Source organism: Dipteris shenzhenensis, chromosome 9, assembly GCF_047967505.1.
Source record: "Dipteris shenzhenensis isolate YYH24624 ecotype China chromosome 9, Dip_SZ_1.0, whole genome shotgun sequence".
Classification (NCBI taxonomy): Eukaryota; Viridiplantae; Streptophyta; class Polypodiopsida; order Gleicheniales; family Dipteridaceae; genus Dipteris; species Dipteris shenzhenensis.
The window spans coordinates 57,554,362-57,578,816 of NC_141604.1; the positions used below are offsets into that span (position 1 = coordinate 57,554,362).

General features: G+C 45.9%; 1 protein-coding gene across 4 annotated transcripts in view; it reads left to right on the top strand.

Moving 5' to 3' along the window:
* Positions 1-24,455, top strand: part of LOC147898882 (uncharacterized) — a 103,559-nt gene that overhangs the window by 76,795 nt on the left and 2,309 nt on the right. The gene's annotated exons all lie outside the window — the stretch shown is intronic.

Consider the following 24,455-nt stretch of genomic DNA (forward strand, 5'->3'; position numbering starts at 1 on the left):
GAGCCTAAATATGCTGGCAAGCACAGAAATGCCATGGGCAGCGCGCGTGCTATGGGGTATGACACTGAGTCGAAGCCTAAGTTTGCTGATTGGACTGATAAGAAATCTGCAGCAGCACCATTTCCTTGCTTTCGTACTGTCTCGGGTAGTAAGATGCTGTATGCTAGGCCTTACAGGTATCCTGATGCCAAGCATGGAGGCAAGCCTACTACTGGAAATGAGCAGGCTGAGATAAAACAGCATACACGGGCAATAATGGATAGTAGAAAGAAGGCCAACTTATGTTTTAAATGTGGTGAGAAATGGACTCCTGAGCATAGGAATGTGTGCAAGATGCGCAACAGTGGTATTGCCAAGCTCAGCATGATCATTGACCTTTCAGATGACGAGGAATTGTTTGATGCCCCAGGTTCTTTGGATAATGTCTCAAGATGAGATGGCAAATACACATGATGTAGATGAGGCTCCTAACACTGGAGCCACGAATGGCACCGACTTTCCTTTTGATCCTGGTGGTGCTACTGCGCATGACACTCATGCTTCACATTCGTATGAGATTCTGCCCACTGGTGGCATGAGAGGCCGTAGGCCAACACTCTTTTCTATGGAGCATCAGGATGCGGTACCTTTTTATGCACGTGAAGATGCAGGTGGTAATGCTCCCGTGAACAAGGATGAGGTGTATTGGGATTCCTAGCCAACACTTTATACTATTTCCATGCATGCCATGATGGGTGCCAAAAGTGCTGATACTATCAGACTAACAGGGATGATTAATGGCAGGATTGTTTATGTGTTGGTGGACAGCGGTAGCACCCACAGTTTTGTTAACTGCAAGACCTTACAGAGGGTTGGACTAATTGCTACTGAGATAGACTATGGGCTGAGAGTAGAAGTGGCCAATGGACAGCATATGATCAATAGATCTTGTTGCCAAGATGCAAGGATTAAGTTCTCTGATAACTATACTTTTGCAGGTGATCTCTTGGCAATTGACATGGGCCCAATAGATGTTGTCCTGGGCTGTGATTGTTTGCAATCACTCGGCAAAATCAGCATGGATTTCAATGCCTTAACACTCAGCTTTGTCCATAGGGATAGATCAGTTACATTGCATGGTATGGTAGCTCCTAAATTGCAGGTCATTTCACCAAGGCAGTTGGCCAGAGAGCTCAAGAGAGGCAGTGCCATATATGCATTAAATGTGTCAGTAACTAAAGAGGGTGGCACTCCCTGTGTTGATGATTGTGATATGTAGAGATTGCTCTTAGAGTTTGCAGATGTGTTTGCTGATTTGCCATCACAGTTGCCTCCGAGAAGAGATGTAGATCATGCCATAGTCCTGAAACCTGGCAGTAAGCCAATCAATAAGGCCCCATACCGACTCTCTAAGGTAGAACGGAAGTGAGGGACTTACTTTAGAAGAGTTTCATCACTCATAGCACTTCTCCTTTTGCATCCCCTGTGCTCTTGGTGAAGAAGAAGGATGGTTCTTACTGTATGTGCATTGATTACAGAGGCTTGAATAAGGTCACCATCAAGAACAGGTTTCCAATACCCAAGATAGATGACCTGTTGGATGAACTCAAGGGTGCTCAGTTTTTCACTTAGATTGATTTGAGGTCCGGCTATCATCAGATTAGAGTGAAAACTGGGGATGAGCACAAGACAGCCTTTTGCACAGAGAGGGGATTGTATGAGTTCAAGGTGATGCCTTTTGGATTGACCAATGCACCAGCTACCTTCCAGGCACTCATGAACAAGATTTTGCAGCCTCTCCTTTTCAAATATGTGCTTATTTTTTGATGACATCCTCATTTACAGCAAGGATAAGCATGAGCATATCAGACATGCCAAGCAAGTGCTGGAAATTGTGAGGTTGCATCAGCTTTATGCTAAAGCCAGCAAATGCACTTTTATGGCACAAGAGGTTGAGTATCTTGGTCACATTGTGAGCAAGGATGGCATGCGAGTGGATCTTGCAAAGGTGAAATGCATTGTGGATTGGCCGCAGCCACGCAACCCTACTCAGTTGATGGGATTTCTAGGTCTTGCTTCCTTCTACAGGCGCTTTATTCGCAAGTTTGCCAAGCGGGCAGCCCCTCTGATAGACCTTTTGAGGAAGGATGCTTTTATGTGGTCTACAAATGCACAGCGCAGCTTTGAAGACCTGAAATTCGCCCTCACTCATGCTCCTGTGTTGGTATGCCTTGATTTTTCATGTACTTTCATTGTGGAGGCAGATGCCAACGGCAAAGGATTAGGGGCTGTGCTAAGATAGGAACACGGGGTAATTGCTTTTGAAAGTAGGAAATTGGATGCCAAGGAACTAGATTATCATGTGTATGATCAGGAAATGTTGGCTATCCTCCATGCTTTCGAAAAATGGCACCACTACTTGTGCGGTAGCAAAATCAAGGTTAAGACAGATCATAGGACACTCAAGTATTTCCTTACGCAGCCCAACTTGTCAATGAAGCAGAAGAGGTGGCTGGCTAAGGTTCAGTCTTATGATTTTTACATGGAGTACGGGAAGGGGAAAGAAAACGTGGTTGCAGATGCCTTATCCCGTATGTGGGCTTGCAGTTTGTCTGCTATTTCTACCATCTACTAGGAGTGGATTCATGGTATTCAGGAAGAATACATGCAGGATTCTAAGGCAGCTTCCATATTTGTGGAGTTACAGAGGCCATCGAGCTAGGGGCATGCTGAATTTAAGGTGTATAATGGGCTGTTGTGGTGCAAGGACAAAATTTATTTGGTGCCAGAATCAAAGTTCCAATTGCTGGTCTTATTGGAAATGCGCTCATCTCCTATGGCAGGACATGCAGGTATTACTAAGACATGTGAAAAGGTCAAACAGAGCTTTATCTGGGATGGCTTGTGGCATGATGTAGTTAAATTTGTCAGGGAATGTTTGCCCTGCCAACAAAATAAAGTGTACAGCCAGTTACCCGCGGGTTTCTTGCAGCCATTACCTATTCTAGAAGGCAAATGGACTCACATTGCTATGGATTTCATCACAGGGTTTCCTTCCACAAAGTGGGGATGGGATAGCATTTTTGTGGTGGTTGACAGAATGACAAAGCAGGCCCATTTCATACCCACTAAGACCCGTTATTCAGCATCACAGGTTGCTTGACAGTTCATCGAGCATGTTTTTAAGCATCATGGTTTCCCTCAGGAGATTGTCAGCGACAGAGATGCAAAATTTATGGGTCACTTTTGGTAGGAATTATTTACAGCAGTGGGTACTTCTCTTACACCTAGCACTGCTTACCACCCTGAGACGGATGGACAGTCAGAAAGGGTGAACAAATGGCTAGAGGAGTATTTGAGGCATTTTTGTCATGACACACAGAAGTCTTGGGATAAGTGGTTGGCACTTGCTGAATTTTGTTACAACAGTACCAAGCACATCTCTATTGGCATGAGCCCGTTTGAGGCTATGTATGGATGCACAGTGGGTATGCCATCTTTAGTTGCAGACATGGTTGTGAAAAATCAGCAAGCAAGAAATGACTTGGAGAGTATGGATGCCCTTCTGCAATTGGCTAAAAAGAATATGCAGGATGCCCAAGCCAAGCAGAAGAAGTATGCGGATGAACACAGGAGGTATCTGTCTTTTGAAGAAGGGGATTATGTGGACTTACGTCTTCATAAGAACCATTATGCCTCGCTGAAGGGTAATACCAACACGAAGCTTGCTCATAGGTATTACGGTCCCTACAGGATCATCCGCAAAGTTGGCGAGGTGGCGTATGAGTTGGAGCTACCCAAGACCTCCAAAATTCATAATGTTTTCCATGTGTCCTTGCTGAAGCCACATGTCGGACAGCATGTCCAAGTCCTTCCTGAGCTACCACCTATGGATGAGGAGGGCCACATTGACACGTCCCAGCACTCCTGAAACCTCTGATCTGCAAACAAACACACACAACGTGAGAACTGAGCAGGCTGCTCACCACCCAACCATGACATCTACGGGATGTGATCCCGAATCAGGAGATGTCCCCTCCGAGCCACGAGTTGAGCTACTGGCACGAACTCCCAATCAGATCCAAACCAGCTTGGTGTCCCATACCACCAGGTGGCGCTGTGAAGCCTGGGATCTGCCACTGGGCCTTGGGCTACGCTAAGATGCAGGCGCGCGTCCGCGACTCAATCTAGGAACAGACCTAGCACCTGGGAACGAAACCTGCTCCCATCGGCACTCTGAGAACTGAACCCCTTGGGCCCCTTTTTGTAGACTCGGGCCTCGAGCGCCAAAAATAGCGAAGACCTATAAATAGTTCGTGCCCTTGCCACTCAACCCGAGAATCAAGCCTGCCTAGCTCTAAGCCTCCCCAGGCTACCTGAGCTAGTCTTGTGTACCCAGTACACGTTAGATACCAATCCGTGCACATGACATACTCCCCCTCCTCTAAGAACTCACTCCTGAGTTCGCTAAAAAACCCGGAAATGTTCTTTGGAGGTTTTGTAATGTCTCCCATGTTGCATCCTCCTCAACACGATCCTTCCACTTGATCTTGTATTCCGTGATAGATTGATTACGAATCTGTCTATCACGAAATTCAAGAATACACTCAGGTTCGTGTGGAATAAAAGTCAAATCAGTAACTTCTATTATCTCGTGAGGAGAAACAAGTTGATCATCCGCACCCAAAACTTCTTTCAGTCTACTGACAGGAAAGACTGGATGGACTTTAACATCAGGAGGCAATTCTAGTCGATATGCAACTGGTCCAATTCTTTTAATGACCTTGAATGGGTCACAGTATCTGGGGGATAATTTCGGAACCAAACCAGTACTTAGGCTCTTGGATTCCTTAGGAATTTGCAAATATACCATCGTTCCTTCAGAGAACTCTCTAGGTGAACGATGTCTATTAGCATAAAATCTGTCCCGATCTTGGGCACTTCTAATAGACTCCTTGGCAAACTGCAACATTTCCTGCATGTCTAGCAAGAAGTTCTTAGCAGCATCATTTTGAATTCCTTTTAATCCAACCATAACTGGTGACTTAGGTTGAAACCCGTACATAAGCATAAAAGGACTGTAACCAGTACTAGAATGCTTTGCACTGTTGTAAGCAAATTCTATCATAGGTAGATAATCTTCCCATGAAGACTGTCTCTTAGATACATATGCCTGAAGCATGTCTTCAACCAACTGGTTAACCTTCTCTGTACTGCCATCGGATTGTGCATGATCCGAGGAACTCATACTTAGCGTAGTTTCTAACTTCTCAAAAACAAGTGTCCAAAAGTTACTTGTAAACTTTGAGTCCCTGTCACTGACTATGTCAGATGGCAAACCATACAGCTTAAACAAGTGGTCCACAAACTCGTGAGCCAGCTGAACATCTGAAATAGTTGTTCTAGTAGGTAAGTATCTAGCCATTTTTGTCAAACGGTCGACTATGACCCAAATGGAGTCATGACCCTTGCGCGTTCGAGGCAAACCAGTAATAAAATCCATGGAAATACTTTCCCATTTATTACCTGGAATCTGTAATGGTTGTAATAAGCCCGCGCTTCTAATGCGTTCTGCCTTAGTAACCTGACAAACCCGGCAACCTACAATATAGTTCTCAATAAATGCACGCATCTTAGGCCAATAAAAGGTATGCTTCACAAGAGACAGAGTCCGATGTATACCTGGATGTCCAGCACTAGGAGCATCATGACACTCCCATAGAATCTTGGATTTAAGGTCCAGAATATCTGGCACACAAATCTTTTCATTCCTAATCATCCACTGACCTCCCGCCGCCTGTACCGTAGGTGGCACAATCCCCGAGTCCTGGTCAACCATGGAGCTCCCATCCTGGACTCTCTGCCAATAAGAACTGAAATGACTATCAGTTGCGTATAGCCCTCTCAAGGATTGAAATAGGTCTGAGGATATTTACGTAAATGACAGAGCATTTACAAACTTAACTCGACTTAAGGCATCCGCCACACTATTCAACGAACCCTTACAATAACGTATTTCAAAATCAAAATCTTGCATTAATTCTGCCCATCTAGCTTTCCGTTCCCTCAATTCAGATCCATCACACACATACTTAATTGACTGATGATCAGTCAATACAAGGAACTTTGAACCATACAAGTAGTGTCTCCAAACCTTAAGGGCATACACTACAGCATAAAGTTCCTTTTCTAGTGTGGGCCAACGATATTGGGTGTCGTCTAGCTTCTTACTCTCGAAAGCTACAGGTCTGTCCTCTTGGAATAAAGCGGCCCCAATCGCATAATCACTTGCATCGGCCTCTAAAACATAAGGCCGGGTAGGATCGGGTAATGCAAGAACGGGTGCTTTCTTGATAGAAAACTTCAAGGTTTCAAAAGCCTTGTTCAATGCATCATTCCAAGAGATCGGCTGGGTAGACCTGCGTCCACGACCTTTCAATATGTTTGTCAGGGGTGCCGTGATATGTGAATAATCACGCACTGATTTTCGTAGAAATACTGTAAATCCTAGGAAAGAATGAAGTTGTTTTACAGTCTGAGGGATAGGCCATTCTAAAACCTTCTGGATACGATCTAGATCAATGCTAATACCTTCAGAAGAAATCTTGTGTCCTAAGTAAATGATCTCCTTCATAAAGAAGTCACATTTACTCATCTTGGCATATGCTGTCTTAGAATAACTAAGACAATCCGGAGGTGTCCTATGTGATCCTCAAGCGTTCGACTATATACGAAGATGTCATCTAAGAACACTACAACAAATTTGCCCAGAAAATCCCTGAACAAATCGTTCATCATCTGCTGAAATGTGGGAGGAGCATTGGTCAAACCAAAAGGTAATACAAGAAACTCGTAATGACCATACCTAGTTTGGAATGCGGTTCTATCTATGTGTTTAGCATAGATACGGATTTGGTGATAACCCGTACGCAAATCAATCTTAGTGAAATACTTCGCTCCGGCCAAACGGTCTATCAAATCATCGGAACGAGGTAGAGGGTATCGATTCTTAATTGTCACTTTATTTAATCGTTTATAATCTATACACATTCTCCATGTAGAGTCTTTCTTCTTTCTTAAGAGGACAGGTGCACCCCAAGGTGATTTACTTGGGCGTATATAGCCCATATTCAGGTAATCTTGTAGCTGTGAAGCTAACTCATCCTCCTCTATCTGGCTCATCCTATAAGGTGGTACACTAATAGGTTGAGCCCCTGGGACTAAGTCTATGCGATGATCTACTGCCCGTTCTGGAGGTAAACCTTCCGGCAGTTGAGCAGGGAATACATCCTGAAAACTATCTAACAACATTCTCAATTCACGGTGTTTAAACACACTTAAATCATTTTTGTTTATTACAGAGACAACAAATGAAGAAAGCGGAATCAAAACACACTGATAGACATCATAATAAGAAGTGTTTAATATATTTCGAAGCTGCATCGCAGATACAATAGGTCCTTGAGAAGAGGGAATTTTATCACACTGAATACAAAATTGGGTGTCCTTATCTACAAAAGAAAGGGTATGCTCCGTCCATCCAATCTGAATATTGTGGGTTTTAAACCACTCTATTTTGATTAACAAGTCTACATGCTCCAGGTGCATAACATAACACGTAAGAGCCCCTGTGTAAGCTTGAATCCGGATAGGAAGGGCTTCAACCTTGCGATCCCAAAACTGCTTCCCAGTTGGAAGCTGCACCTCATAGGTGTGATCGCTAGGTATTGTGAACAGCCCCATCTTCTGCACAAATTTGTAATTAACAAAGTTGTGAGAGCTGCCCGGATCAAAGAGAATGTGAACCTGTTGGACCATAACTTCTCCATAAACTCGGAAAAGATCATGGGAACCAAACAACGAAGTATTGAAAGTGCAATTACAAGAAAGTGGGCAGGTAATGACGTTTACAGAAATACCTGTCATCGAAACTTGGTTCGCTCCCTCGGCTTTGGTACCCGGACCTGCCTGGAGCTTCGGTCCAAGCACTAACTTTTTATTCTTTCGCTTTGGACATTCATTCTTGGTGTGGCCCCGCTCCTCGCAATAGAAGCAACGCCCTTCTTTCTTAAGCTTCAATGTGCGAAGGAAACGGGCTCGACCATTCTTTGCCTGAGTCAAGTTTTTCTTGGAGGCGTTGTCCGTAGACTTCGTCTCCCCGGTACCAGTCGTAGGCTGAAAGAACTTGCGTTTGTTCTTTCCACTCGTGTCGGAAACTGTAGTTGCTTTTGCACCGGCCATGGTATCATCATAAATACGCGCGTAATTCATGGCCTCTTGCAACGTTGTACATTTGTTGTTCTTAATTTGCTACTTGTATGAATCTGGCAAACCATCCACAAAGAAACCTAACAAGGTCACTGGATCCATCTTTGTGGCCCTGGTCTGTAGATGTCGAAACCTTTGAAGATAAACTTCAAATGACAAGTTCAGCTTTGACATATCGAGGGCTTTAAGCTTGCCAACGATATCATAATTGTCCTCCTTCTTCAGGAACTCCTTCCTGAAGACCCCTTCAAAATCTGTCCATGTATCCGGCTTAGGTTGGAGTTCCTTCCACCATAGCAACGATTTACTTGACATGAAACCGGTTGCAAGCTGGATTTTCTTCTCATCTGGGTACGGGTGGAACTGGAAGTGTACCTGCCACTTGTGTAACCAAGTGTCAACCACCTCCTTAGTTCAAGACTTTTGATCTCTCGGAAAAGGGTCTGGAGTTATGTTCGGGCCTAGCACTGAAGCCATGGCATCCACATGCGTGAGTGCCTGCACAGTGCTAGCCAGAAGGGTGAGAGTCGCCTGAATCCCTTGGAGTTGCTGTGTCAACCCCGTTTGATTCGCATTAACCTGCTCAAATTTTCCATCTAGAGCAGTGGTGAATTCACTGAAGGCCTTCTTCGTAATCAGATCGTCGTAAAGACCCTGGTCTTCCTCTCCCACAGGAGTGTAATCCAAATCTTGATCTCCCATGGTGAACTCGGGATTTGCAGGTTCAGACATATCTGAAATTTGATTTGAACGAATATAAACTGAGAGAAATAACTGAGGGAATCGAAGCTGAAAGGAGAGTGGAGCAGAGAAAAACCGTCCCAAGAGATGCTAACGGAAGAAGATGCTGAAAACTGGCGAACCGCGGGCGCAATAAACCCGGAGTCTTTATCTTGCTGAATTCGTTGCAGGCTGCAGTGTACGGAATTCTGCAGCAATCCGTACAGTACGGAATCCCCCTGCTGACCGTACAGGTGACGCAATGAGTACGGATGGCTGACGTGGCTGTATGGTTGCTGACGCGATCTGTACGGACGCTGATGCAGTCCGTACGGTTGCTGATGTGATATGTATGGACGCTGACGCAGTCCGTACGGTTGCTGACGCAAGCTGTACGGATGGTGACACAGTCCGTACAGTTGGTGACGCAGATGTACGGAAGCTGGCGCGGGAGTACGGCAAATGACGCTGGCTGTCCCGAATCCTGATGGCACAATCAACGACGATGGCGGGGAGGGCTGCTTGCACAAGGCTATGGCTGATCTTGGGACTTTGCCAAGCTATATAGGGAATAGGGCAGCCAAATTAGGAAGCCCTGCTTCCCAGAAAGGCTCACCCTCCTAACTTTGGAGGGTGGTGCTTTTTCGAAAAAAAGCAGCACCTCCCACAGGGTGGCCGCACCCTATTCCAGCCCCTTGCGCATCTCCCTGCCCTGGCCGAAACTCCTTCCAGCCATGGCGCACCAACACAGTCTCACGCCTCGGCGTTCTCCCACGCAGCCCCGATCAGCCTCGATCTGCACGCCTGCACTCAGCTACTCTATCGCCTCTCCTTCTTGCACCTCCGCTCTCTCCCAGCTATGCTCATCATTCTCTCTCCTAAACCCTTCAGTAAATTCGAAACACTCTCCTTCTTCCTCCTACCTTTTCCCTACATCCTGACCACCCCTGATAACCCATGAACCAAGCAGAATTTGCAGCAGCAAATTTCGAATTTTAGGGCATACCTGGAGGAAGAAATCGTCCAAAGTACTCGCATCAGAAATTCCTACCTCAGGAGTTGGCTCTGATACCAACTGACACGTCCCAGCACTCCTGAAATCTCTGATCTGCAAACAAACACACACAACGTGAGAACTGAGCAGGCTGCTCACCACCCAACCATGACATCTACGGGATGTGATCCCGAATCAGGAGATGTCCCCTCCGAGCCACGAGCTGAGCTACTGGCACGAACTCCCAATCAGATCCAAACCAGCCTGGTGTCCCATACCACCAGGTGGCGCTCTGAAGCCTGGGATCTACCACTGGGCCTTGGGCTACGCTAAGATGCAGGCGCGCGTCCGCGACTCAATCCAGGAACGGACCTAGCACCTGGGAACGAAACCTGCTCCCATCGGCACTCTGAGAACTGAACCCCCTGGGCCCCTTTTTATAGACTCGGGCCCTGAGCGCCAAAAATAGCGAAGACCTATAAATAGTTCAAACCCTTGCCACTCAACCCGAGAATCAAGCCTGCCTAGCTCTAAGCCTCCCCAGGCTACCTGAGCTAGTCTTGTGTACCCAGTACACGTCAGATACCAATCCGTGCACATGACACACATACTCTGTGTTCCGGAGCGCATCATGGGTTTCAGGGATCATGTACTCCGAAACAAAGTCTACACCGAGTATCTTATCAACTGGCAGAGACTCCCTGAGGATGAGAACTCATGGCAGCCAGAGAGCATTGTCCAGGGAAATCCCTATCGCCTACCGGGCTGATTATTATTTGCTGTTTGCTGCACCGATTTAACAGCCCGCAGCTGTAATGAAGGGAAAAAAGAGGCTAAGTTAGAGGCCCTTCAGGTGGAAAATGTGGAGGGACTATATAAGTCTCCATCCACCCACTACTATGTACTTTTTGATGTGACATCTAATCCTATCTACTCTCCCTTCCTCCTTCTTGCCTACTCTCTCTCTCTCTCTCTCTCTCTCTCTATGGTAATGATATGCCCTCACTATGCACACATTAGGGAAGAGTTCAATCACCTCCTTGAGGGACATAACAAACTGGCTGATTTGCTGCATAAAGGGTCACCTTCAGCTTTAGGGACATTTGTGTATAAGCTCTTCAAGCATAGGAATCCACCTGAATCCTAGAAGGTGGTTTCTCTTTCCACCCTCCCATCTTCGGGAGGAGCTTTCATGTACTTGTGATATTGTATTGCTCAGGTCCCATAGGCCGGTTTTGGTCTTCAGAGGACGATAATATATTCTTCTTCTTCTTCTTCTTCTCTCTCTTTCCTACTCACTCTCAATCTCTCCCTCTCTTTCCTACCTCATTCTCTCTCTCTCCTACCCTTCCTCTCCCTCTTCCCCTCTCTCTCTCTCTCTCCCTTCTGCTCCGCTTTCCCTGTCTCCAAATCTGTCCCTACCCCCTTCTCTACTACGGGATGACGTTGAGCTTCTTCAACGTCTAGCTTCGTTGATTTGGGTGACGTCTAGCTTCCTCAACGGTTGTACGGTGGTGTTCCTTTGGTCTTGCTGTAGCTATTTAGTGCTGTTGTCGTCATAGTACTACTAGCAACTCCAGAGATTCATCTTGGAATGAGAAGAAAGGCTTAGAGTCCTAGGAAGGTGCTCTGATACCAATGAGAGAAGGGGGTAGGGACAGATTTGATGAAAGGGGGATAGCGGAGCAGATGGGGGAGAGAGAGAGGGGAAGAGAGAGAGGAAGGGTAGGAGAGAGAGAATGAGATAGGAAAGAGAGGGAGAGATTGAGAGTGAGTAGGGAAGAGAGAGAGAGAGAGAGAGAGAGAGAGAGCGTAGGCAGGAAGGAGAAAGGGAGAGTAGATAGGATTAGATGTCACATCAAAAAGTACATAGTAGTGGGTGGATGGAGACTTATATAGTCCCTCCACATTTTCCACCTAAAGGGCCTCTAACTTGGCCTCTTTTTCCCCTTCATTACAAATTCTTTATATACATTTGATGTTGGCTGTCTCAGAGATGGCTGTATTTTTGCAACATTCCCTTCACTAGGGAGAGCCATGCTTGGCTGAACATTAGGCTTGGGAGCATGTGCTGTGGCTTGCAAGCTTGGCTGCATTCCCACATTGTCATACATGGCTTGCTTTCTATGCCCAGTTGGTGGTGAAATCAGCATAGCATGAAATATAGAATTTGTGCCAAAATATTCAGGTTGCTGCCTCAAATATGGCTGAGGTGGCTGAGCCACATTTATGGACTGCACATTATTATTTTGAGGAGTAGAAGTACCCAAACCAAGGCCTTGTGCTAGCTGCTCATACTGTTGTACTGGCTGTACTTTTTGTACCTCTTTCTCAAGTCCTCTTTTGGGGGATTCCTCTCTCTTGGAAGTCACTTTCTGAGTCATTTTTGATGGCTGTCCCTCATGGGAAATTGATGCATGAGTGTGTTGTCCGCCATGAGAAGCTGATGCATGTGTGTACTCACTCTTTCCGTGCTTGTGCTTTCTTGATTTCTTCTTCTTCTTGGCATTTGTTTGCACAATCTGAGCCAAGTTTTGAGTAAACCGGCCTCTTATCACTTAGAGGGCAGTGGAACTAAATCTTTAATCACTTCAGCACTTATTTACAGCTCACAAAGCATATATCACAACCATTAACCATTGCATGATCACCATTTGGCATTTACCCATTTGTTCACAAACAAAACCACTGAAAACGGGATGGAGGCGAGAATGCCCCTCCTCAACAAACATAGACAAGTGCACCCGATTGGCCCCAAACACCGTGCGCCCCTTTCGGTATTTCTTTATATTTCATAGTGAAATGATTACAAGTTGCATTTGGGAGACCTTTCCTCCAACTGAAGCAAAAAGGTCCAGAAAAAGCCACTTTTGCAAATTCGACCAGCAAAAGAAGTGCTTAGCTCTACCCGTTCTACCAAGCACACGGAGGGAAAAGCATATCACTATGAATGGGAGGCAGAGGGGAAGCCATCGGGCCAAACGGAAGTCGAGGAATCCAAACGGGTGAGGAGTTATGAAGAGAAACGGAATTCAGCTGAAGGAGGCTGAAAAACCAGTCCAAAATCTCAACAAGGGGAGAAGATGAGAGAGAAAACCACACATGTGAAGTTTAGAAGGCCCAGGAAGGTAGGAATGGCAAAGGAGCATGTAGAAGGCACTAGAGCCACTTGGAATTCTAGGGGGGCCATTGAAGGTACATGGCTCTCTAGGGGGCCGATTAAAAATGCCACATCATCATTTTCCAACAACCACTGTTTTAATTCCTTGGAATGCCTTTGGGCCTAGGGATCATTTACGCTTATGTGCTAGGCACCATGCCGCGTTTAATTACACATTATTAAGCCCACGCTTGGACTTTTAAAACCAAAGTTGTCATTGTCTTGTAGTACATTAAAGTACTTAGAATTTCACCTCCTCGTGACATGCTCCGTTGTTGCAACATTTGGCCATTCGTATACTCAGCCAGGGAGCTAGCTCTTCACTCGTTGAGCGGTTGTGGAGTAATTTTGGAAACATTGCATCCAAAAAGAGAAACAGGCTTGGGATTCAGAAGGAAAATGATCTTGTATTTGTTAATGCAAACTTGTGTTTGCTTAATAAGTTTAAGGGAGAGTGCACTCCTGAACCATATCTTGGATTTAAACCCTTTGAGGACTCCGATAGTGATGCAGCAGAGGATGCTTCTGAGGATGAGGATGACGAGGTCAAGTTCAAGATCAGGATGATGAGGCCAGCAGGGTGAGCGAGAGGTCTCCATTGATATGCCACCTTCAGACCATTATGGCTTACTCTCTTTTTTTCTATACACCATGTACTTGACTCGAGAGTGTCAAGTCCTACTTTCTATTGAGGCCTTTAGGCTCGACGCATGGCCTCCCTTTTTTGTACTTTGCATATTATATGCTCTCGGTGTTGGGATAAATGTTATCAAGGGCTTGCTCTAAGGTGCATGTGTGCATCTAGGGGAGTCACCTGTGTGTGTGTGTGTAGAAGCACATCTGGTGCTATGAGGTATTAGACCATGACACAAGTGATGATGTAATGCAAAGGCCTCCACATGGGAGGTTCCTTTGATTATTAAGTCTCTTGTATCTCTCTTGTTTTATGGCAAGATTCACGATTTCTTGCAAAATTCCACTAAAGCCATTTCAAATGTTATGTGCGTAAAGTGCAACACAGTTAGCTTCCTACTCCTTCCTGCGAGCCACCCTTGATACCCCTTGTCCCGGCATGATGTAGGGGCTGATTGCCACTGATGTAGGGGAGGTGCCTAGGATCTAGGACACCTTCCTCTCCACTCTATATAAGGGAGGTTCTCCCTTCATTTCAATACACATGCTTTTGGTTTCACTTGTGCTCTTCCTTTGTGTCATCATGAATCTCTTCTATCCCACCCATCTCTTCATTTGGTATCAGAGCCACTAGGTTCTAGGGAATCCACCTTGAAAGTGCCACCTCATCATCTTGGCTGTGCTCTTGAAGAGTATGCCTCAAGACTATGATTATGTTGTGACAACCTTGAAGAATCTTTCCCAACCCACCCTGGAGGGCATCATCAGTGCTTTTTAAGAGGAAGAGAGAGAAAGAACACTTCAAGAATGGGTGAAGTGCACACACAAGTACTTGCAATAAAGTTTTTATCAAAGAGTAAGTACAAGGCATGCAAGCATTGTGGAAAGACCAATCATCTTGAAAAAGATTGCTACAGGATCCATCCTTGCACTTATTGTGGCAAGAATAATTATTCAAAGAAGTTTTGCAATGAGAAGAACAAAAATATGGCAAATGTGGTTGAAGAGAGAACTCTATCAATAAAAGAAGAATCAAACTTTGTGGTAGAAGATAAAGACTATGCCTTTTGAGCACTTTGTCTTTTGAACTTTATTTATCATCACTTGGTCAATTTTTGAGGTTCTCTGCTTGGAATAGTATTCCAAAAAGAAGGTTATGTGTTTTGTCTTTTGTAAATTACCAGACTCCCTCCACCGATATCATTGATGATGTGGTGGAGAGAAGATAAGGCCTCTCTCAGCTTATAAAATTGGGCATTGCACGTGCATGATTCAATCATTAGTTCTTTGCCTCCATTCATGTCTCGATCATGTGTTTTGCTCTTCTTTCCCTTACCACCATAAACTCTATCAATTGGTATCAGAGCAACTTCTCGATTCCTCCTTGATTTAGATCAAGCCATTCTTGTATCGCCACCATATGTTGTGTTGCTACTACAAGTTCACGACTTGCCCCGATTTTGTACGATGATTGTGGATGTCGTAGTCTATTAAAGAAACCGTCTCCAAGAGCACGTAGCGTGTCCATTATCTCTGGTTATCTCTTGCTTGACCTTCTGTTTGCTTCATCCTCTTTTCGGTTTATGCGCCTGCAGGAGGAGAAATGTCACGTTGATTTGTGGCCCTTGAGTCTGCTCCGAATGAGGTGCTACAAAATCTCTAGGAGGAAAGTCTCTGGGCAGAGTAGCAGGGGGATCCAAGCATCCTTGCTATGACATAATTATCGAGAGAATGCCAAGAGAGCTGCCGCCACTATTGATTTGTTGCCATCTGTTTGGAGGAGCTACCACCATTAGAAAACATCCAGTTTGTTGCAAGTCAAAGGGCCAATGTTTGCTTGGTCTCTTTCCTTTGCATAGCTACGCCTTCATCCTAAGAGAGAGCGCGACGAAAGTATTTGAAGAAAAGGTCGTCTCCAACGACATAGTCCACCACTTGCATGCACAGCAATGACTTTGCAAACCTTCCCTCTCTTGGTTGTCATTACTCCCTTGCTTTGTGTATGGGGGCACAATCGTGGTGGTGCTTTAAGTAGATGGGAAGCCGTGGCATACAACATGGTTGAACTTCTGCACTAAAATCGGAGCTAGGACCTCCTGTTCGTATACAAAGTGCTCGGTTTATAGTCCCTCGTGATCTTGAGCTCTCTGGTTATGAAGCCGTCAAAGTGCGCCCCGTACATTCTGTGTAGTGAACACATGACATGTGGTGGGCCTAGGCATGGAGGACGTGACGTGTGCGTGTGCATTGATACATCATAGAGTGACCTCGCATAAGCGCACCAAACGCTTGGATCCGTGATGGGAATAGGTAGCTTCCCCTCAGATAGGAGCCCCCATCTAATGGTAGGGTCTCCTCGAAATGATCGGATCACCTCTTCCATCCCGTGTGTGAGAAAGGACCGCCTAATGACATGTTAGCCGTTGTGAAATCCGATGCTCTTGATGTGTCGTCAGATGGCCTAGGGCTTGTCCACGTGTAAGGTGACTTCTCATCTCTCTGCACTTGCCATCATACCTAGGGTTCTTGGACATTGTCTTGACTGGGGCATGTGTTGCAAATCGAGTCATGGGAAAAGATCTAGTGGCAACATCTTGTACCACTTAGACGAGGATGTCCGAAGCATGGCTGAGGTTTGCATCATCTCCAAAGAGATCCAAGAGCTCTTGGGCTAAATGACTCACATATACAAGATCGAGGCACGGTCAAAGTGGACCTGGACATGGGTTGGGGACGGGGGATGGTGTACGAGATGCTGGAAACCGGGTATGAGTGGTTAGCGCCGAGCGGGGAGAGGGGGGAGGCACAAAGAAGTCTGTATCCATGGCACGAAGGCCAAAGGACCCATCAGATGGTCCACAATACTGGTCCCTCCACCATGTGGGAAGCAAGTGAGCTCGCCAGATGATGGCCATCTGTGGAGGTCCTTATATATAATCACGTCATGGATTGCTTGTTGCTCAAGTAGACGTATGCCATCTTGTGTGGTATATTTGTCGAGTGTCTCACAATTCCGAGCTCTACTGGATTTAGTTCCGGAACTATGAGGGAGTCAGAGCCAAAATCTCGCAAGCCCACCTGCTTGTCCTCTATTTGTGCGTGCATTAAGTCACCGAGGAGGATATCTCCTTGCGTGGAGAACTCGGTGATGTCATCATATATCGTCTCATATGGACTCTGTTCCATTGCAGTGACCTCATGTGCATAGGATGATGTCTAATGGGGAGAAGTAGCACAACGCAATGAAGATCGGTCTTGCCTCCAATAACCGGGCTCGTACCCGTATGTGTCGTGCATGCTCCTCTCTCCATACCACAGATATGAAAGGTCTTAGGAAAGGACAGCTACGCCTCAAGAATCCTATACACCAGTGTCTCGTCATCTCCTTCCTATAGGTTTTACTCCCATGTATATCCCGTCACTGTATTTTCTAGGCTCTCATGTTTTTAGAAGATCATGTCTCTGTCGGTGTAAGTCTCCAGGAAATCCCCTCCATCGGACCAAAGGGTACCATTGCAATTCCACATTGTCATTTTCAGTCCACTTTGTGCCCTCATCCCATGGGTCCGACACCGTCTTAATTTGCCCTCTTCCTTCTCCCTCTTGTCTACACATTCCCGGATAATCATATTGCCATCTTTGTAGGCAGCCCATTTTCTTGCTTCTTTGGCTGCCATGACGAGAACCATCCCTTGCTCTTGTTGTAAGAGATTGAGGACGTCATCCAAATATATCCTTGTCCCTTTCAGAGCTGTCCTCATGCTCATGAAGGTAGACCTATCCATGGCAGTCCGGACTCCCGAGTTTCATCATTAGAGGTTTGGTTGGTATCTCTGCCTTGCTTGCCCTCCAGGCTGTCTCACATGTGAGATTGATACCAATTTTAGTGATCAAAGTATGGGCATCTGCCATTGGGGTATCTCCTACCGTTAAGCCTCTTATGAATACATTCAATGTTTTACTTGCTCTCCTTTTTTCTTCCTCTAGAGCCTTAGAGATGAATCTTTTTGAGAAGTTGCTAATTTCTTTTTTACCACTACTGTCCATTCGAGCATCTCTTCCTTTCCCTTAGTGAGCTGGTGTGCAAATTCAGCATGTTTGCCATTCATTGTGGCTTGCATGGCAGCCATCTCGTTCTTGAGAGTTGCATTCTCTGCTTTGAGTTCTTCCATGGGGGGGAGAGAGAGAGAGAGAGAGAGAGAGAGAGAGACAGAGAGAGAGAGAGAGAGAGAGAGAGAGAGTCTCCAGGGTGACCCCTCATGTCACGAGGACGTGAAAAGTGATGTAAAGTATCTTCGTAACTCAACCTACGCTTAACCGGGGGTTAACCATGGTTAAGTGTTGTAATGGTTTGGCCAAGAGGGATTGGGCTAGAGGAAGTGCACACTTCCTAGAAGTTCCTAAGGGCAAAGTCTAGGTGCACCACTAGGTCCTAGGGGCAAGGGCAAAGGCTTTAAAAGAGAGGTCTAAAAGTTGGGCCCAAGGACAACCAACGTTGTCCTTGGTATGGGGGTTAGGACTTTAATGAAGGGGCAAATGGCAAGGAGGAGGTGCCATTTGTCAAGCATGTGTATGCATGCCCTTCCCCCACCTTCCATCTCTCTCCCCTCATTCTCCCAGAGGTGTAGGACGTTTTTAGTTGTTCTTGTGCAGTTTTTGAGCTGTTTCAAGCCTGTTTTCAGCCGTTTTAACATTGTCTTGACTGTTCCAAGGCTAGTACGCACTTCTAGGAAGTGCCAGAACTCATTTCTGGACTCTCAGAAATTTTTCGTACGGACTGGCCAAGACAACCAAAGTCAAGTTTGATGTGGACCAGCGACCTAATAGTAAGCCCAGTACCAGAGAGAGATTGTCTCCTGAGGAACGGCAAGCCCTATTTGAAGCTGGAAAGTGTTTCCTTTGCAAAGAAGAGGGCCATCAGGCCAAAGATTGCCCGAATTGTAAACGGAAACAACCTACGGGAGCACAAGAAGCGAAAAAGGACAGCCACGTGCGCTAGGAGATTTGTTTTCCTTTGGTAAAAAGCAGTAATATTGGTATGAATAAATGTAACAGCCAGAACCTGGAGAGTCTCCTCTTTCTAGGCTGCTTTGTTATTTGCAGGATGTTTATTCCCTGCTAGCTTTGCATGGTAATTTGCAGGATGGTTCTTACCTGCTAGTTTTGTTGATTTTTGTATCAGTTAGAAGATGAAGAGTCTCCTCTTCTAGGCTGAATGGTAAATTGCAGAATAAGTAGTCCTTGTTACTGTTGGATTGCTCTTGTTGCCCTGCATGCCTAGAGCAGCACATCCATGTATCACATGCGTGTTTTGGATGCTCTTGTTGCCCGGCATGGCTCGAGCAGTAAATCCATTTAGTACATGCTAGTTGGTTTTTGATTTGAACCATGAGGTAAGGGTCCAAGTCTAGCATAGATGGGCTGAACCGATTCAGCTTGCGGTGATGCAAGTCTGCAAGGATATCGAGTACCGGCATCTATGTTCTTAGGATCCATTATTGTGATGTGTGTGTGGTTCAAATCATTGGAGGCGAGTGAACTAGCAGATTTCACTCAGAGTGGTGTAGTCCACTCAGTTGTTGTGCTTTGAGCTGCCTTCGGTTGTAGCTCCTTCAGGCTCAGCAGAGCGTACGTCTAGAGCATTGCCTGATGCTCAAGAGGGGGGTAGTTCCTCCACCCCCTTGTCAACATACAGGCTCACGGTATCTAGAAGTCGCTTGGTGACACTATATGTTTCACCCGAGGTATTGTTTGCTGACAATACATCTGCTACGGGTCTTCTATGATGAGTGTACTAGTCACTCCACATGGATGATGCATTGATATATGCATGGACACGCGCACTCTCCTAGACCATATCATCATTGCTGGTGGTTTATGTTTATAGCAGCAAACTTGTTTCAAGAGGAGGGTATGTTAGGAGGATGTGAAAAGAGGACGTGAAAAGTGATGTAAAGTATCTTCGTAACTCAACCTACGCTTAATCCGGGGTTAACCATGGTTAAGTGTTGTAATGGTTTGGCCCTGAGGGACTGGCTAGAGGAAGTGCACACTTCCTAGAAGTTCCTAAGGCAAAGTCTAGGGGCAAGGCAAAGGCTCTAAAGAGGGGTCTAAAAGTTGGGCCCAAGGACAACCAACGTTGTCCTTGGTATGGGGGTTAGGACTTTAATGAAGGGGCAAATGGGAAGGAGGAGGTGCCATTTGTCAAGAATGTGTATGCATGCCCTTCCCCCACCTTCCATCTCTCTCCCCTCATTCTCCTAGAGGTGTAGGACGTTTTTAGTTGTTCTTGTGCAGTTTTTGAGCTGTTTGAGTTGTTTCAAGCCTGTTTTCAGCCGTTTTAACACTGTTTTGACTGTTCCAAGGCTAGTACGCACTTCTAAGAAGTGCTAGAACTCATTTTTGGACTTTCAGAAAATTTTCGTACGGACTAGACGGACGTCCGTACGGCTGAACGGACTTCCGTACAGGCGTGTTCAGCTGCCTCCAGCAAGTGCCTGGGGTTGTCTTTTGCTGTGCTGGACCTTTGTGCACATGTTTTTGGTTGCGTGGTGGCTTCTGGAGCTGTTTTGGACCAGTGCAGGATGCAGGAGGAACTTTCCCTGTTGCTTTTGGCACCTTCTCTTAGGAGGACTCATGCACAGATCCCGAGGCAATCATTTCGAGGCAGATCTGTGAACCATCTTTCCTTTACAACTCTTTCTTGTTCACCCTCCGCTCTCTACCTTCATTTCTCTCTTCTCCTTATTGTTGGAAGACACCTGCACCTTGCGGGGAGCTTGGACAGAGGATAGGTGCGAGGAAGGACCTCGCCCCTCTGCCACAGACAGCGGGAGTTGGTTCCAGGTTCGGTTTTTCCTTGTTCTTTCTTGCTTTGCAGCTTTTTGCAGTGCATGCGTGTTGTGTGCAGTCCTTTCAGGACTCGAACAAGTTCTCAGAAGCACCCAAAGGCAAGGGTGATCCTGTGGAAGGCCTAAGGACAGTGTGGATGCATGTGATAGCCTTGAGCTCAGTTTGCCAGTGGTTTGGATGCCTGAATGCCTCTAAGTTGTGTCAGATCAGAAGTGAATGCTTGAGTATGCCTTGCCAGTGGAAATTCTAGTGGTGCACTGGGATTAGATGCCTTGAAGAGAAGTAGAGGATTTGCAGAGAGGAATAGTGCAAGGTTGAACCCTTGTTGTATGTACCAATTTCACTCCTAAAGAAATAAATAAATACCGGAAGGGGCGCCAAGTATTTGGGGCCAATGTGGTGTCTTGTACTTGGTTTCATTGAGCAAGGGCACTCTAGCCTCCATCTAGTTATTTCTCCAGTTGTTTCTAAGTGGTATTGTTTAACGTTAAGTGGTTGGAAATGATGCAATGTGGCTGTGAGTAATGAAAATGCAATGCAAGTTCTAGTCTACTGTCCTTTAGGAAACTGAAGGCCGGTTTCACCTCGTCTCTGTCGGCTCCTCTGAGGAAAGCTGTGATAGGTCGGACCTCAATAAAATGTGCTCTCGGCACTTTGTCTCACGCATGATCTTTGAGTCCCTCTCTCAGTGGCACTGTGTCAGCTCTCCCTGTTGATCCAAGCTGCCCTTATATCAACTCCTCCTCCTCTACTCCATTGTGACCTGGAGCTGACTCATATGTATAGAAGTTTGTGATGCGCTGCTGTGCTCGGTTAGCCTCCATGTCCTATGGTCTAGTCTCCATGTCCTCGGGGGAGAGAGAGAGAGAGAGAGAGAGAGAGAGAGAGAGAGAGAGAGAGAGTCTATTAACGTCCATTGGAGACCAAAATGTCTATGGGACAGCAAGAAACCCTCTAGTACGTCTGCTTTAGGGAGGGCACAAAAGCAACCGACATTATTTTAGAGTACCTACATAATAGTCTGAAAGAGTAAACAACCATGCATTTGTTTAAGACTGAGAGTCTTTTGGTTTTGATTGAAACTCTCAGATTAAGAGTGTGCAGGAGGAGCGAGGTGGGATGTCTTATAGTGTGTGTGCATAATCATTCCAAACCTAAGGGTCTGTGAGGAGTGAAGGGGACTGTCGCTCTAGAAATCTCCACTAGAAGTCCTTGGAGTTGCTACTAAATAAGATGTTCAGTAAATTTTGGTTTCGAATTAGAGCTGACGGTGTAGCGCCTTGTAGTACCATCTAGTACAAGGGACGGTCCCAAGTGGTGGTGGACGAGTGGAGCGAGTAGTGTGAGGGAAGGCATGAAGGGAAGCCTCGTGAAGTGAATGGGTGACCAGAGCTGCGCGGTCCTCTAGTAAGGGTAAATCAATATATTTGAAGTGTATAAAGGCGGGCTGAATACCTAAGTGAAAGACTACAGTCAAAGTGTATATCATCATAGGTGGTATGAGTGAGCGGTGGTGTGAGTGGTAAGCGCTTGAGGAGGGCCATATGTCAAGACCGTTATAGATAATAAGATCGTGCATCCTTCCTAGACGTGCCCATAAGGTGTTGATCGGGGCCCGCCTATCAGTTGAGACTCGTATTATATTTTGCTCCTCCAAGGCAATGTCTGGCAAGAAGACATAATCATCTTTGAAGTCAAGGAATGATACTTGATGCATGCGTGTCCTCGCGATGAAGTCTAAAAAAAGGAGAACTTCCCCATGGTTTGAGAAATCAACAAATTTAGGATAGAGAGCTGCGCACGTGCGTCAGATCCGGATCCAGAGAAATCTGGAATGTGTGTCTCTTCTCTCTCCTGAGATGGCCCCAAAAAGAGAGGACCTGTAAAGCACTGCTACTCCTCTTGAACCTCGTACCCTGCTTGTATCCCTTGTCTCATCTCTCTGAGCAGTCTCCTAGGTGTGTCCACTGACTATTGGTAGTGGGCGCTCTGGCCTCTACCGTGTCTTTGTATAAAAGACTATGTCAGGACTTGTATAGAATTCCAAGAAATTCCTTGGTTCTGACCATAAGGTACTATTACAGTTTGTAATGGTACATGATAGGGTGTCGGCTTCTTGAGTCTCATAGACCCCGTCCCCCTATGTGACAGGCGGGGCACATGCCCGATGGGTGCGAGTCGCCCATCTTGTACCACTGCCGACTTCCCATCCTTGCGGGACTGATCCCGCTGCTGCATTAGGATATGCCTCTCCTCAACCTGTAGGGATGTGAGATCCTCATCCATGGAGATTGATGGCTGGTCTCGTAGGACATACCTACGGCGTAATGTTGCAGGACGTGCATGATCATCATGGAATCGTATGATGAGTGCTGCTCTCTGTTGGGTTCTCTCCCCACTCGCCAGGCCCTCTCAATCCGGTGCTCTACCACCCTCAAAGTGTGTGTGTGAGAGAGAGATATTAATTAGCGTCTTCGGGAGGCCTCACGGGCCTATGAGACAGTACATAGCAAAAGAGAAAAACAGCTACATCTCTGAGCCTCAAGAGAGTCGAGGAGTGCACATGGCAGCTCATCTCGAGGTTATTTAGCACACATCTATATTCTAGTCCTACATGAAAATGGCCTTCATTACATCATTTTAAGACTTGAGTCTTTGGGTTTAGTTTTGAAATCTTTAACTAATGATATTCCATTTCGGTAGACCACCCATTTCCCAGCTTTGGTGCATCCTTCACTTTAATAAGTTCAGTGCTCCTTTGTTTGAGGTGAGTCGGAGTGAGCTCTTCAGATATCTTTGTACCCTTCAACTTATTCGTCTATTGGAGAATGTTGACTCTTCCTGCCCTTTCCTTGAAGTAAACCTGCACTTGTGCCCTGAGTTGGGTGATATATAGCTAATGTGGTCTCCATCCCATTCAATTTGTGGTATATTCTTCCTGAGCATCCCTCTTCTTAATTAAAACAGCCAATACAATCCTTGGGCATCCCCCCCAATACACAGTATTTTTTTATTTTGTACTATAGCTTCCTGTTCTTTGACCGGAGTGCTGATTATGTCTTTGACGGTAGAAACAACTGTTGGTGATGGTGGAGATGTGCTGCATTTTTCCTTGACTTCTGCAATGATTTCCTGTTTGCTCTTACTTTCCATCTCCTTCACCTTTCTTCCAAGACCTGCGACTAGAAGCATGAGCTCTCTAACTTCTTGCTGTGGTTAATATATTTGTTCCTGTGGGTCTGATCCAATCCTTTGCTTGTATGTCAATGCATGGGGCTGGGTGTTGCTGCAAGAGTGGAATATGAGGGCTTGCTGGCTGGGGTAGACACAAACAGTTTAGTTGTGTGAAACTCCATGTTGGCCTCCATAGATTTGAGGACCCCCTTAAGAGAACTGACCCCCCAAGTTGGGCTAGGGGTTCAGCCCAGGGTGTTCCGAATCTAAAAAAGAGAGCTAGTGAAGTCTGGCGGCACGAACTGGAGAGGACCCAAGAAAACCGACTGACTTGATGATCTCTTGCCATGTCTAGTGCAAGAGGGGGGGGGGGGGGGATTCTGATTTGCCATGTGAGTAAAACCTTCTGGTGACCTGTGTGTAAGCACACTACTCATTTCCCTGAGCTGTGATCTGCATAGATGATAAAAGGCCCCTCCGTGGTAACGTGTGTCTGACTCCTTAGGCCATATTGTCGAGCTCAGTCCAGGTATGTAAAGATATGAAATAAGGCATTTGCTATCTGATTTGCAAAATTTAATGGCTTTCTAAAGGTATGTGAGTGTACCAAGGCACAAAGAGACAGTCTCCTTTATGGCATGTTCTGTTGAGATACAAGCTAGGAGCTCTTAAAAA